A 17,288-nucleotide genomic window follows, 5' to 3' on the forward strand; every position below is an offset into this window, starting at 1 on the left:
TTGAAAACTATATATAAGTTTAAAATTATATCAACATAAAAAGTTAACTTTAAAAAAGTGACTACAGTAAATATCAATCTGAATTTATTTATATACCTCTATATAAAAAACATAATATACTTGCATATGTGTGTATATACACAAACATCATAAACATACTCATAAACACACGTCTTAATAGATAAAAATAAATAGGCTATCTCATCAGTCAATAGCAACACTTGATAAAATTTGGAATTTTTTTGTGTGTGTTTCCTCAATAGTTTTCAAATTTTTAAATAGATATAAATTACGTTAAAATAGAAAAGGTAGATATTTTAAAAGAAAATGAAAAACTTTTAATTGTACTTTAGGTTCTGGGTACATGTGCAGATCATGCAGGATTGTTGCATCTGTACATACATGGAAAGGTGGTTTGCTGCCATGTAATGAGGGGAGAGATACCTATATCTGGTATCTCTCCCCTCATTATCCCTCCCCACCCTCCCCACCCCCAACTATCCCTCCCCTAGGTGCCCCCTACTGACCACAGTGTGTGATGCTCCCCTCCCTGTGTCCACGTGTTCTAATTGCTCATCACCCACCTATGAGTGATAACATACAGTGTTTGGTTTTCTATTCTTGTGTCATTTTGCTGAGAATGATGGTTTCCAGATTCATCCATGTCCCTATGAAGGACATGAACTCATTGGTTTTTATGGCTGCATAGTATTCCATGGTGTATATGTGCCATATTTTCTTTATCCAGTCTATCGATGATGGGCATTTGGGTTTGTTCCAGGTCTATGCTGTTGTAAACAGTGCCGCTAAGAACATACGTGTGCATGTGTCTTTATAACAGAACAATTTATAATTCTTTGGGTATATACCCTGTAATGAAATTGCTGGGTCAAATGGTATTTCTATTTCTAGGTCCTTGATGAATCACCACACTGTCTTCCACAATGGTTGAACTAATTTACACTCCCACCAACAGTGTAAAAGTGTTCCTACTTCTCCACATCCTCTCCAGCATCTGTTGTCTCCAGATTTTTTTTAATGATTGCCATTCTAACTGGTATGAGATGGTATCTTAATGTGGCTTTGATTTGCATTTCTCTAATGACCAGTGATGATGAGCATTTTTTCACGTTTGTTGGCCTCATCAATGTCTTCTTTTGAAAATGCCTGTTCATATCCTTCGCCCACTTTTCAATGGATTTATTTGTTTTTTTCTTGTAAATCTGTTTTAGCTCTTTGTAGATTCTGGATATTAGCCCTTTGTCATAGATGGGTAGATTGCAAAAATTTTTTCCCATTCTGTTGATTGCCAGTTCGCTCTAATGATTATTTCCTTTGCTGTATAGAAGCTCTGGAAATTCTTTTTATGGAAAGTTTTACATAAACAATGGCTTCAAAATACAGCTCCTATGTTTTTATATTTAGATGAAGAAATACAAATCAGACATTTTAAGAAATGTTTGTTAGTTGAAGAAGTCGGAAAAGTAGACACTCAGAAACTCATGATGTTTAAGACTGAATAAATGTTACTGTGTATGAATTTTTGGGTTTCAACTTTGTTTGAACTCCAGAAGTTTACCACATTCTCAGTTTTAAATAATCATGTAGCTAAAGGAGATTGTGACTTGTATATAGACTGCCAGGCTTCACTTGATTAGATGAGGATATGTTCAAGGTGCATGGGGCAACTTTAATTACAAACGAACACTCTCATCAGAGGAAAAGATTTGGCACTGAATGGGAAAAACAGAATAGATGAAATTCCAGTAGTGCCAGCTAAAAACAAAAGGAGAATAAAAGAATCATCAGGAGTGAGGAAAAAAGAATAAAGCCTCAGCTGGCAGAATCTCAACAAGCAAATTTAGGTTCCAAAGGAGTACTCGTGGCCTGGTTCAGTTTTCTGATCCACCGCACAGATCTTACTGAGCTCCATGGAGTGAGGAGAATAATCTCCTTCATGAAAACTTTGCTGAAAATTTGTATTTTCTTCAAATGAGAAGGCTAATAAAGATGATTGTCATTCTCCCAAGTAGTACAAAAAGTACCAATATTAACATTTCTGCAGAAAAATTCATTTTCTCGATTAAACAATAAAAGTACATTTTAACATATGAATATATCTGAGCACTTTTAGCTATTGGAGGATTTATTCTATTCCTCTGTTCTTGGTTATAACAACTAAATAAATATTTAACAGACTTAAGAGAGCAAACTTGTTCCTAAAAGAAAAAAAAAAGGTGTTAAATAAAAAAGTAATTCTAACTAACGAGAAACATTTTTCCTAAATAGAGTGACAGATGAAAAAAATCAGCATTTTCTTTCATATGAATATCCCAAGCAGATTTTGGTATTGAGTCAGAACAGGAGAAATCTATTACTGCAAACACATTCACAACAAGTAATTAAATATCAAAATCACCATAAGCAGGAAGTAAAATTCCTCATTCCTCATAACAGTAAGTCCCCAAGTAGGTGGTACTAAGGTTGGTCACTTCAGCAATTCAGTCTAGAGAGGACTCCACATGGCTTCTCCACTCTACTCAGGGACACAGGTTAATGGCCACATTTTCAAGCAACACATCCTCAGAAGGATGTTCAAAGACTGGCAGGATCAACTTGCTGTCTTGGGTCCCTTTTCCAGAAAGCATCCAGCACACATTCTATCACCACTCAGTGACGAGGGTTTTATCCCACTTGCATAGCTAAACCAGTGACTGCAAAGGGGGAAGGAACTGTATAACTGGCTTAAAATAATAGGTATTCCCCCCATGGAATGCTCCATAATACCTAAAATGAAGATTCTGTTTACTAATAAGGGGTACAGTTTTCAGGTAGACTACCAGCAGTGTCTGCCCCAGGAGAGCTCCAGAGGAGAGTGTAAAACGCAAGCCAAATTCTCTACCATCCTTTATGAGCCCTGTGTTCCTTCTCTGCAGCTTTATCTGCTGCTTTCTGAATAGACCAAGCACTTAAATTGATCTTATCTTTGAAATTTCAGTCCCTTCCTCCTATATTGAATTTTTCACCACTTTTTTCTTATCTTTCAAAGCCTAGTTCAAAGGCAGCCTCATCTACTTCTTCATAATGGAGTGCACCCTTCCTATTTCTAGCCTGCCATGCTTTGGAACTTCTCTATTTGGCACTTTTGCTTTCCTGCTTTATATCAGTCATATCATATGTCTCTCACCACAGTGGAGTGAAACCTCCTTGAAAACAGAAATGGTGTCACTTTATTCTTTTATGTGTGATTTCAGTGTTTTCAATGTAAAAGGTATTTAATAAACAGCTATATAATTCATCTAAAAAGTCATATTTCTGAAATCACTCAGTAAAATTCCACACCAAGACCCCGACACTGCCATCCTCAATGTTTTTTTAAATGGGTAAAACAAGAGATCACCTTGAAACTAATTTAAGAGTAAGTTCAAATTAGCTGCAAATATTTATTGCATCTTTTGGTTATCTATTTTAGAGAAATACATTTACATTTTTTAAAACACCCAGTAGAACCATAGTAGCCTATGTTATTGAATTTTTGGAACGCTTTTGCTGAGAAGCAAAAAAAATGCTCTTATGTGACTCTCAGATTCTGCTCTGACTCTGCTTTCTTCCATTTATCAAGTTTTATTAAGTTTTGGTCTTCTTCGGGTTTATTATAATAATTATTCCCTCATTTAATAATATAACTTTCAAAATAAGTATGAGATAAGTCAAATATTGTGAGGTTAAAGTAACAATACAGAACAAAAACATCTCTCCAATGAAGTTAGAATCCTGGTTTAAAAGATTTCTGGAAAGGAGACAAACATTTAGACCAGGTCAAAGGAAAAGTTAACCAATTAGCAAAAGATAAACATGACTCTAAATGTTCCATACTGTATCTTGAACCCCTTTCAATTTTATTATTCAATAGAGATAAAACTAGACTTTCTAGGGGGAATAGTTGAACTTATGAATCTTAATAGGAAGCTGAGTATGCCTTTCCTATAGAAATCAAGAAAGCCAGATGCTCAAGATAAGAAGCCTCTTCCAGTTAGGGTGTGAGTATGTGCCATAGGCCAGCCCATCAGATGCAGTAGGTTGGAACTGTGATCCAGCAACTGGTGATAAAGAGGGAATCCATTTCTGGAAAACAACAGTGGCAATGGTGCCACCACTATGTCCAGTGTCTACAAGATGCCTTATGAGCTACTAGGTCCAGGATCCAGCGTCCAGAATGGTCCGCACCAGGGTCCTCACAAGGCTGGTTCTGGTGGCCTGGCCTCTCTTTATTCCTGCCTGCTTCCCAACCTGTTTCTCTAGCTTTCTCAGAAATTCTACCAGCATCTCAATATCCATTCAAATTCCTGTTTTAAGTGAGTCTGTTACCTGTGGATAAGAACCATGACCAGTATTTTATGTAAATACTTCAAATACAAATACTCATATTTGTGTAGCACTGAACAATCTTAAATTGCTTTTAAGTCACTACTTTATTTTTACTTGGAAATTGCAAAGGTTCTTATTTTCTTTTTTGTTTCTTACTTATGAAGCTAGGTCAAAAAGTTTTGATGGTATTTTTTTTTTTTTTGCCTAAAACTTTTCTACACTCTTTTAAAGGAAGAAGTTCAGAAGTGCATATAGAACTCATGTGAAATTCTATAAATGCTAAAGATACAATGATTATCACTGACCTTCAAATATCCCATATAGACCAGATGGATTAAAGATGTTTTTTGGTACTTGAAAGGTCAAATGATTTTCTCTTGTTCAGCTTTTAAGCAAGCATGGCATTGCATTTTATATGCATGAACATAATCATGCCCTGCATAACAACACTTTGGTCAATGATGGACCACCTATGTAACTGTTTTCCCATAAGATTATAATGGAGCTGGAAAATTCTCAGTACCTAGTGATATCATAGCCATCATAAAGTCACAATGCAATGCATTACTCATGTGTTTGTGGTGATGCTGGTCTAAAAAAACCTGCTGCACTGCCAGTCATATAAAAGTGTAACAAGTACAATGACATACAGTACATAATACTTGATAATGACAATAAACAACCATGTTACTGGCTTACGTATTTACTATACTATCCTTTTTGTTATTTTACAGTGTACTCCATCTACTTACAAAACAAAAGTTAACTGTAAACAGCCTCAGGCGCTTCCTTCAGGAAGTGTACCAGAATAAGGCATTGTATCCTAGGAGATACATCTCCATGCATGCTATTGCTCCTAAAGAACTTCCAGGGGGATAAGACATGGAGGTGGAAGGCAGTGATATTGATGATCCTGACCCTGTGTAGGCCTCAGCTAATGAGTGTGTTTGAGTCTTCATTTCTTAACAAAAAATTTAAAAAGTAAAAATAGAAAAATAGAAAAAAGGTATAGAACAAGGATATACAGAAAGTATTTTTGTGCAATTATACAATGTGTGTTTCAAGCCAAGTGTTATTACAAAAGAGTCAAAAAGTTAAAAGAAAAAAAAAAAACCTTTTAAATTTAAAAAAGTTACAATAAGCTTAGGTTAATTTATTATTAAAGGGCCGGGCGCGGTGGTTCACACCTATAATCCCAGCACTTTGGGAGGCCGAGATGTGTGGATCACTAGGTCAAGAGATCAAGATCATCCTGGTCAACAAGGTGAAACCCCATCTCTACCAAAAATACAAAAATTAGCTGGGCATGGTGGTGCAGCCTGTAATCCCTTCTACTCGGGAGGCTGAGGTAGGAGAATTGCTTGAACCCAGGAGGCAGAGGTTGCAGTGAGCCGACATAGTGCCATTGCACTCCAGCCTGGGTAATAAGGACAAAACTCCATCTCAAAAAAAAAGAAAATTATTAAAGAAAATTTTTTCATAAATTTAGTGTATCTTAAGTATACAGTGTTTATAAAGTTTACAGGAGTATTCAGTAATATAGTAGGCCTTTGCATTAACTCCTATAGAGGAGTACTTCTTTTCATCTTTCATACTGTGTTTTATTTTACCTTTTCTATGTGTAGATATGTTTCTATACTCAAATACCACTGTGTTGCAATTGCCGACAGTATTCAGTACAGTAACATGTTGTACAGGCTTGTAGTCTGGGAGCATTAGGCTATAGCCTATACGCTCCATATAGCCTAGGTGCATAGTAGGCTATACAATTTAGGCTTCTGTTAGTACACTCTGTGATATTCTCACTACAATGAAATTACCTAATGATGCATTTCTCAGAACATAACCCCATTGTTAAGTGACATATGACTGTAAATAATGTATTTTAATAATGGGGATGGCACATTATTTTGTTGTAAATATTCTACATGTATCTTTTCACGTGGGAGTTTATGTTTTTGTACCAAATGCACAGTGTGAAGTCTTTATTTTTGACCTTCTGCTTCAAGCACCTCAAAGAACAACAAATATTTGAGAAAATTAGTCTGTTTTAAATTCAACGGAACACTAGAACTTCAAACAGCCTAGCTGTTGCTCTCAGAATAAGAACCTTGCTAATTTATTAGAACTAAGAATTTTGGTATGTCACAATGGTACACAAATAAACAATACATTTTGCTTTTTCTATCAAAATTATATGAGAAAACACACTATTAATAGCAATATAAATTCTTATTGTAAAATGATGAGTAAGGCACACAAAAAGACAAAGAGGTTATTGTCCATCTGGGCTCCCTCGAGTCTCGTTGGCCCTGTCTCAGAGGTTACACTTGCCTTCCTCATCATATTCCTTCCTACACCCCCTCAGTCATCTCTCCCCTTCATTGCCTGCTCTGTGGCCAGAGAAGCTGACTTGTGGCTGCGGTTGGCATCTCCTGTGCTCTCTTGCTTGCCAGTTTCATTCAGGCCAATGGAATTCACATTCAGAAGATAAGAGAGTAAAAGGAGTAAGAGGATGTGGTATTTCTGTCTTGTTCCTTCTCTGCTCTTCTTCTGGCCAACCTCTTTAAATAGCCACTCCCTTCCACAACTAGAACTCCCACTGGGCAACTCCTCTTCAGTGGTTCCCACTTCCGCTGGATTCTGATGACTCTTATTTTCTTTCCTAGTGCCTTTGGTGCAAAGGGTAGGAAAGACTTTTCCATTTGCTCTCTGTGAGTACCTCATCATTACCTCTTTATTCTTTTAATCTGGCTTTACACCTGAGCAAGTAGTTTCTCAATTACGTCTCTTCCTTTGAACACCCAGGGTATATTCTATTTTCTTTCAAAACCCTAACTGCTTACAGGACCAAACTACCTAATGTATTTCACATGAACTACGGTCTTGTTTTTATCCTTTCAACTCAGGAACCTGTCTTGTTAACATATTAGATTTATACTTTAGATAACATGGAATCAAAGCTCCAGGAAGACATCATAAAATCAGAATGATAATTTATTAAAATACAATAATGAATATTGTTGTAAGGAGGACTGGGAGCCTTAGTCTTCTTGCCAGTTTACTTTTTTACTTTTTGCATGAGAAACCAACTTTTATAATAAAAATATTTAAAAATATGTTTGCTAAGTCTAGATTCAGACTAAGGGGAGTCATTATTCAAGTATTTGACCTCACCCTAACAAAGCCTTGGACCTCTTCCACTGCCTTTATACTCTCCAGAGATACAGGGTAGAAGACCAAGGTAGTCTATCCCCTGAAAAGTGCCTCACTCTGCACTATCAAAATTAATCTCACTGACTCACTTTCACTAAGTTTTTAAAGCAACAAATATGTCCCCATACCCCAACCAATTCCCTTCCATATACACAGCTAAGATCAGTGCATTTCTTCTTCAGAAATTTTTCCATTATATAATCAAATCATGAGTTAAGGGCTACTCTGTCTCAGTAGAGTGATTTTTATTCACTCATGCTTTCCACAAATATCTGACGAGCATCTTCAATGCATCTGGCAGCTGCTGGGTTTAAGAACATACCCCGAAGAATAAATTCACTCTCTTCTCCATTGTGTGATACCTTCTCATTCTTGATGCCAGAAAGCACACTTATATCCTTCATAGCAAGTTCTTTAGGGACACCACACAGTATTCCCCAGCTACCGACAATACATTTTTTTCCCTACATGAATACCAAAGAATAATCTAATCAGTGCCAGAGCAGTATAAAAGAAAAAAAGAAAATGTTTACAGAACCATTTCAACATTCTAAATATCCTGATTTTTACCAACAAAATAACTATGTTTGCTAATAATTTAACCAAGTTCAGATTTATCTTTTTAATGTATAGTCTCCCATTTAACTATGAAATGTGTATGTCCTGGTTGCCATTAGAACTCAGAGTTGGTCCAAATCAAATTGCAAGCTAGTAAATCTGTCCTCTTCATCTCCAGCTTCATCAAACCATCTACGAATGAACGGTTCTACTTCATCACGCCGTGCTTCCATATGCACATTCACATACACAGCCAGTACCTTGTCCTCCTCTCTGATCATTCAGTGGTGCCTTCACTAGCTTACCTGCTTCTCTTGGTCCTCTGTACTGCACACCTCACTCAGCAGTAAAAGTGGTAACTTAAAAATGTAAACCTGATCAAGTCACTCCCTGGGCTTGAATTCCAGATCTCTTACTCCCTAGCTGTGTGGCCATAAGCAAAGTAGCTCCTTGTCTGTGCTCCCTCATCTGTAAAGTAAGGATGTTTCTAGTCCTTCCTTCGCTGCATTGTTTTGAATACTCAACGAGGAATCCATGAGGGAAAGTTTAAATCAATACCAGGCATAAGTAAACTAGCTATTATTTTAGACTGGCAAAATTGGTTTTTTTGTTTTGTTTTGTTTTTGTTTTGTTTTTTTTTTGTTTTGTTTTTTTTTTTCATATTTCCTGTGACACCTCACCACAGGCAGCACCTAAGATATTTTATGCTTATCGCCTCAGGGGAAAGAAAACAGCATCAAAGAAAAGAGAAAAGTTCTTTTGAAACTGATGGCAGAGGCATTTCTTTGTGAAAACAAAAAGACCTTTGGAGTTTCAAAGTCTTTCAGGGGCATAAAGTTTATACTGTAAACAGTGTGATTTGGAGAAGAAAACAGATGAAAGGACATACAGCTCAACCCTAGACTCGACGAACTTTCTCTGGTCAGAAGAGACTCAAAGAGAACACTGAGAAAAGGTCCAAGGCCTTGTCCTCATCTGCTGGGCTAAGATCTAGGGAGGGAAAAACAGTCTGAGTATATTTGAGAAACCTAAGATCAATGAGGGAGACTGTGTCCTAAATAGAACCCGAGACAGTTATAAAGTCCTAGCATTTTCTGAGCCCAGGATGTTGCAAGAGTAAGGAAGGAGAAAAGGGTCCATGTCAGTCACATCCCAACAGAGGAGACAAAAAAGACCCCTTAAAGTTCCGCTCATCTCTAGACCACCATTAGAAAGCAACCAGATAAGTTCTGTGTTTCAATAGAAACACAGAGAGGAGATAAGGTGCATCTACAGAGTCCCTATGGTGAAGTGAGAAACAAAAAGAAGCAGTCTGCATAATTCATAAAGATCAGATAGAAAAAATATGCCTCAATGAATGCCAACATGGAGAAATGGAACTGGCCACATACGTGTCACCACCCCCTGCCCAACACCAGGTGTCTTGGCATGATAATAAGAACTCCTCCAGGACAGGATGATTGCCATTATTACACATTTTACAACTAAGGAAGAGACCCTTAATCACCTTCAGCCTTCTACATTGCATCCCAAATGAAGAAGTTAGAAGTTGGCCAGAGGAGGGACCAGTTGGCGCCACCAGCCAGGTTAAGGATAAGACCCCTACTGTTAACCACAATCCCATCTATAGATCACGGATATGGTATGGAGGAATCTTTCAAAAGGCATTGCTTTTACTTAAACAGGATCAAACCCCCACCTAAGTCATGTACTCCATGCATACTTCATGGATCAAGACCCTTACACATGTAATTTCTAGAGTTGTAAGTCTTTAAAGGGGCAGGGACTTTCTTTGTTAAGGGAGCTCTGCTGTTAGGCAACTACACCCTTGCTGCTTCTGGCCAAATAAATCACCCCTTCCTTCCCAGTTTGGTGTTCAAGAGGTTTTTGTCTTGTGGCTTTTCAAGCTTTACAACAAGTGGAAGCGATTCTCAAAAAAATAAGTCCAGGTATACAAATATAAAACTATCTGCTTGTCTTAAATGCTTCCTATTGCCCCTAAAATAAACCATAAGATTCTTACCTTTGCCTACCAGCAATGCATGACCAGGCTCCTGCCTCCCTCTCTCAGTATTATCTCGTGCCTTTTTTCCTCTTGCCAGGACATGCCAGCCACTCCAGCTTTCTTTCTCTTTTGAGAATTTGGGAAATTTTTTCCCCAAATTCTCAGAAGAGAGAACTGGTTGCTCCTGTGCTCTCAAAATATCTAGACCATCCTCAGCCTTGGGGAATCATCACGACTGTCTTCTCAAGGAAGACTTTCCTGACTGAAACTTCTGAATATCTTCTCATGTTATTTCATCCATACTACTTAATGCTTGTTTATTTATTCATTTATTTACTTTTTATTTTCTAATCTCCCTGAGGCCTGGAATCTTTTCCATCTTATTACTTGCAATGTCCTCCACATCAAGCACATTTCCTGGCATAGAGTAAGTGCTTAAGAATATTCGTTGGTCAGATACAGTGGCTCAAGCCTATAATCCCAGCACTTTGGGAGGCCGAGGCGGGTGAATCACGAGGTCAAGAGATCGAGACTATCCTGGTCAACATGGTGAAACCCCATATCTACTAAATATACAAAAATTAGCTGGGCATAGTGGCGCGCGCCTGTAGTCTCAGCTACTCGGGAGGCTGAGGCAGGAGAATTGCTTGAACCCAGGAAGCGGAGGCTGCGGTGAGCCGAGATCGTGCCATCGCACTCCAGCCTGGGTAACAAGAGCAAAACTCCGTTTCAAAAAAAAAAAAAAGAATATTTCTTAAACAAGTGAGTGAATGCTTTCCTTCATCCAGCCACAGTAAGGAAGTGCACGCTGTAGTTGTAGTAGTAATAACAGTATTTTATCCTTTTTATTTAAAAAAATATTTTGAAAAGAAATCTCAAAAGATATTTTCTATTCAAAATATATAAAGTACATTAGGCATTCAGAGATCCCCAAGACCACCCTCAGATTCAGTGATTCGGTAGGAAGGACTCACAGAATTCAGTAGAGCCATGACACAGGTACAGCTGAGTATAACAGCATAATAAGAGGATACAGAATTGGGAAAATCTGTCCCCTATTATACTGTTGTACTCAGCGGTATCTGTGTCATGGCTCTTCTGAATAATTATAATGTGCTGGTAATTGCGAAAAATAAGTTTAATTTCTGGAGGCCTAAAGTAAAAGAGAAAATTCATGGGCCCTTAACTTGCAAACCAAAAGTAGTGCATGCTGAGTAAAAGGAATCCCACATGGTTTCTTCCTGCACACAATCTAATACACTGTGATGTGCCAAGAGCAAGGGCAAATGATTATTTATACCCAGCCTCAATTCAAGAAGAATTTAACAGGAGCTGTTTTTAATAATACAATTATATATACATAAAACATCTGCAGGAGGCAATGATACAGCATGGAGTACTGGGAATATTGGACAGATTTCAAGAACCCTGAAAGAACATTCACTATGTTAAGAGTAACGGAATTATTGGACTCATTTGGAATCAGGGAGCTGAGGGAAAAGAAGACTTCTGTCTGCCTACCTTGTATGCGCTTTTTTAGAGACACAGATCTACAATATCCAGAGCATAAGAAAGCTCCCTACACTCAGAAGTTCTATTTGAAAATAACTGAAACTATTTCACAATTCATTCCCTCACTACCCTGCTCTCAAGTTTCACTCCTTTCTCCATCCTTTTAGGAATGACAGTTTTATGTGATACTATAGAGCTAAAAGCAGAAGAAAAAACCAACAGTACATTAAGGCCTGAGGTCTAAAGTTCATAGTAGAAAGCTGGAGAAATGTTAAATAGTTATAAACATGGTACAAGAGAAAAACTGTGGATTCCTTCAAATTGCTTCTGAGTGAATTCTTTTGCACAATGTAAGATAATCAGGAAATAGAAGAAGGATAAGCCTCAGTCTGGAAGAGCCACATTCAACAGATGTCCGCTGACACTGTCACTTTGAGTAGAGGATGAGTTCATCAAGCAGCCTAAGATCTAAAATGAAGAATCATGATAAGATAAATAAAACACCCATGATGATAAGAGAAATAAAAGAAGATTCCATTTTGCTAATGGGTAGTTAACAATAAATAACTATTAGGGATCTTCTTCTCTTCCAACTACTCAACTGTCCCTTCAGTTGCATTACTCCCACTAATGTTATAGGACCTACTTCCTCTTAAATGAGTAACTTAATAATGCAAGCTAGTCCTTGGACTAGAAAATAATACTTTCTTCTTTGCTTTAGATTAATAAGAAAAATGTTACAAGCCAAAGTGCCTTGGTAAAATATAAAATTCTATATCCACCTGGAAGGTATAGATTCTGCACTGCAGAAATCTAAACTACTGATATGGAAGCCAAAAGTGAAATGCTTTTCCAAAGGCAAGACAAAATAAGAGACAAAAACTATGAAAAAGAGATAGCAGAAGTAAAAAAGTGAGAAAAAAAGATTTAATCTACTAAAAATTTGCATTGTTAAAGAATAGAACAGAATAAATAAATGTTAAAAAAACAAATATACGATTGAGTAAAAACTGTCCTAGCACAGCACTTGAGCTCTGCTAAGGGACAGACTGCCTCCTCAAGTGAGTCCCTCACCCTCATGCCTCATGACTGGGAGACACCTCTCACCAGGGGTCGCCAGACACCTTATACAGAAGAACTCCAGCTAGAATCTGGCAGGTGCTCCTCTGGGACGAAGCTTCCAGAGGAAGGAAAAGGCAGCAATCTTTGCTGTTCTGCAGCCCCCACTGATGATGCCCAGGCAAACAGGGTCTGGAGTGGACTTCCAGCCAACTCCAGCAGACCTGCAGCAGAGGAGGCTGACTGTTAGAAGAAAAGCTAACAAATAGAAAGGAAGAGCATCAACATCAACAAAAAGTATGCTCACACAAAAACCCCATCCAAAGGTCATCAGCATCAAAGACTAAAGGTAGATATATCAACAAAGATGAGAAAAAAACAGTGCAAGAATGCTGAAAATTCCAAAAAAAAAATAAAAAAAAGAACACAGAACACCTCTTCTCCTCCAAAGCATCGCGGCTCTTCCCCAGACAGAGAACAAAACTGGTTGGAGAATGAGTTTGATAAATTGACAGAAATAGGCTTCAGAATGTGGGTAATAACAAACTCCTCTGAGCCAAAGGAGCATGTTTTAACCCAATGCAAGGAAGCTAAGAACCTTGAAAAGAGGAATTGCTAACTAGAATAACCAGTTTACAGAAAAACATAAATGACCTAAAAAACACAGTGCAAGAACTTCGTGAAGCATACACAAGTATCAACAGCCAAATTGATCAAGCAGAAAAAAGCATACCAGAGATTGAAGATCACCTTAATGACATAAAGTGTGAAGACAAGATTAGAGAAAAAAGAATGAAAAGGAACAAAAAAAGCATCCAAGAAATGTGGGACTAAGTGAAAAGACCAAATCTACGTTTGATTGGTGTACTTGAAAGTGACATGGAGAATGGAATCGAGAGGAAAAACAGTCTTCAGGATATTATCCAGGAGAACTTCCCCAACCTAGCAAGACAGGCCAACATTCAAATTCGGGAAATACGGAGAAGACCACTAAGATATCATCGAGAAGAGCAATCCCAATACACATTATTGTCAGATTCACCAAAGTTGAAATGAAGGAACAAATGTTAAGGGCAGCCAGAAAGAAAAGTTGGGCTACACACAAAGGGAAGCCCATCAGACTCAGAGCAGATCTCTCGGCAGAAACCGTACAAGGGCCAATATTCAACATTCTTAAAGAAAAGAATTTTCAACCCAGAATTTCATACCCAGTGAAACTAAACTTCATAAGTGAAGGAGAAATAAAATCAAATGCTGAGAGATTTTGTCACCACCAGCCCTGCATTAGAAGAGTTCCTGAAGGAAGCACTAAATGTGGAAAGAAAAAACTGGTACCAGTCACTGCAAAAATATACCAAATTGTAAAGACCATCGGCACTATGGAGAAACTGCATCAACTAATGGGCAAAATAACCAGCTACCATCATAATGATAGGATCAAATTAATACATAACAATATTAATGTTAAAAGTAAACAGGCTGAATGCCCCAATTAAAAGACACAGACTGGCAAATTGGATAAAGAGTCAAGATTCATCAGTGTGCTGTATTTGGGAGACCCATCTCATATGGAAAGACACACATAGGCTAAAAATAAAGGATTGGAGGGAGATTTACCAAGAAAATGGAAAGCAAAAAATAAAAAGCAGGGGTTGCAATCCTAGTTTCTAATAAAACACACTTCAAATGAACAAAGATCCAAAAAGATAAAGTCATTACATAATGGTAAAGGGATCAATGCAAAAGAAGAGCTAACTATTCTAAATATATATGCTCCCAATACAGGAGCACCCAGAATCATAAAGCAAGTTCATAGAGATCTGCAAAAATACTTAGACTCTCACACAGTAATAGTGGGAGACTTTAACACTCCACTGTCAATTTTAGACAGATCAATGAGACAGAAGATTAACAAGGATAATTAACTCAGCTCTGGACAAAGTGAACCTAACAGACATTTACAGAACTCTCTACCCCAAATCAATAGAATATACATTCTTATCAGAACCACATTGCATTTATTCTAAATTGATCACATAATTGGAAGTAAAACACTCCTCAGCAAATGCAGAACAAAAATAATGACAAGCAGTCTCTTAGACCACAGTGCAATCAAATTAGAACTCAGATTTCAGATTCTCACTCAAAACTTCACAACTATACAAAAACTGAACAACCTGCTCCTGAATGGCTACTGGATAAATAACAAAAGTAAGGCAGAAATAATTTAGTTATTTCAAACCAATGAGAATGAAGACACAACATACCAGAATCTCTGTGACACAGCTAAAGCAGTGTTGAGAGAGAAATTAATAGCACTGAATGACCACAGAAGAAAGCAGGAAAGATCTAAAATCAATACCCTAACATCACAACTAAAAGAACTAGAGAAGCAACAGCAAACAAATTCAAAAGCTATTAGAAGACAATAAATAACTAAGATCAGAGCAGAACTGAAGGAGATAGAGACACAAAAAAATCCTTCAAAAAAAATTAATGAATCCAGGATCTGGTTTTTTGAAAAGATTAAAAAAACAGCCTGCTTGCCAGACTAATAAAGAAAAATAGAGAGGAATCAAATAGATGCAATAATATATAATGAAGGGAAGATCAACACTGATTCCACAGAAACAAAAACTACCATCAGAGAATACTCTATAACACCTCTATACAAATAAACAAGAAAATACAGAAAAAATGGATACATTTCTGGACACATACACCCCCACCCCCAAGAATAAACCAGGGAGAAGCCCAATCCATAAATAGAACAGTAACAAGTTCTGAAATTGTGGTAGTAATGAATAACCTACCAACGAAAAAAAGCCCAGGCCAGATGGATTCATAGCCGAATTCTATCAGAGGTACAAAGAAGAGCTTGCACCGTTCCTTCCAAAACTATTACACATAATAGAAAAAAAGAGACTCCTCCCTAACTCATTTTATGTGCCCAGCATTATCCTGACACGAAACCTGGCAGAGACAGAACAAAATTAAAAAATTTCAGACCAATATCCCCAATGAACATCACTGCAAAAATCTTCAATAATATAATGGCAAACGGAATCCAGCAGAACATTAAAAAGTTTATCCACCGTGATCAAGGTGGCTTCATCTCTGGTATGTAAGGCTGGCTCAACATATGCAAATCAATAAACATAATCCATCACATAAACAGAACCAATGACAAAAACCACATGATTATCTCAATAGATGCATAGAAGGCCTTCAAAAAAATTCAACACCACTTCATGCTAAAAATTCTCAATAAACTAGATATTGATGGAAGACATCTCAAAATAATAAGAGCTATTTATGACAAACCCACAGTCAATATCATACTGAACGGTCAAAGCTGGAAGCATTCCCTTTGAAAACCAGCATAAGACAAGGGAAAGTTCTGGCTTGAGCAATCAGGCAAGAGAAAGAAATAAAAGGCATCCAAATAGGAAGACAGGAAGTCAAACTGTGTGTTTGCAGATGACATGATTGTATATTTAGAAGACCCCATTGTCAAAGTCCAAAATCTCCTTAAGCTGATAAGCAACTTCAGCAAAATCTCAGGACACAAAATCTATGGCAAAAATCACAAGCATTCATATACACCAATAATAGAGATTCAAATCACGAGTGAACTCCCATTCATAAATGCTACAAAGAGAAAAAATAACTAGGAATACAACTTACAAAGAATATGAAGGACCTCTACTGGGAGAACTACAAACCACTGCTCAAGGAAATAAGAGGAGACACAAATAGAAAAACAGTCCATGCTCATGGATAGGAAGAAATAATATCATGAAAAAGACTATACTGCCCAAAGTAATTTATAGATTCAATGCTATCCTCATCAAGCTATCATTGTCTTTCTTCTCAGAATTAAAAAAAAAAAAAAAACTACGTTAAATTTCATATGGAACTAAAAAAAGAGCCCATACATCCAAGACAATCCTAAGCAAAAAGAACAAACCTGGAGGCATCATGCTACCTGACTTCAAACTATGCTACAAGGCTACAGTAACCAAAACAGCATGATACTGGTAACAAAGCAGATATATATACAAATGGAACAGAACGGAGGCCTCAGAAATAACACCACACATCTACAACATCTGATCTTCAACAAAGCTGACAAAAACAAACAATGGGGAAATGATTTTCTATTTAATAAATGGTGTTGGGAAAACTGGTTAGCCATACGCAGAAAACTGAAACTGGATCCCTTCCTTATACTTATACAAAAATTAATTCAAGATGGATTAAAGACTTGAACATAAGACCTAACACCTAGAAGAACTAACGCCCATAAAAACTCTAGAAGAAAACCTAGGCAATACCATTCAGGACATAGGCATGGGAAAAAGACTTCATGAATAAAACACCAAAAGAAATTGCAACAAAAGCCAAAATAGATAAATGAGATCTAATTAAACTAAAGAGCTTCTGCACAGCAAAAGAAACTATGATTACAGTAAAACGACAACCTACAGAATAGGAAAAACTTTTTGTGATCTATCCATCTGACAAAGGGCTAATATCTGGAATCTACAAGAAACTTAAACAAATTTAT

The sequence above is a fragment of the Sapajus apella genome, unplaced genomic scaffold (assembly GCF_009761245.1).
Source record: "Sapajus apella isolate SASKATOON/1434 unplaced genomic scaffold, GSC_monkey_1.0 scaffold6, whole genome shotgun sequence".
Lineage (NCBI taxonomy): Eukaryota > Metazoa > Chordata > Mammalia > Primates > Cebidae > Sapajus > Sapajus apella.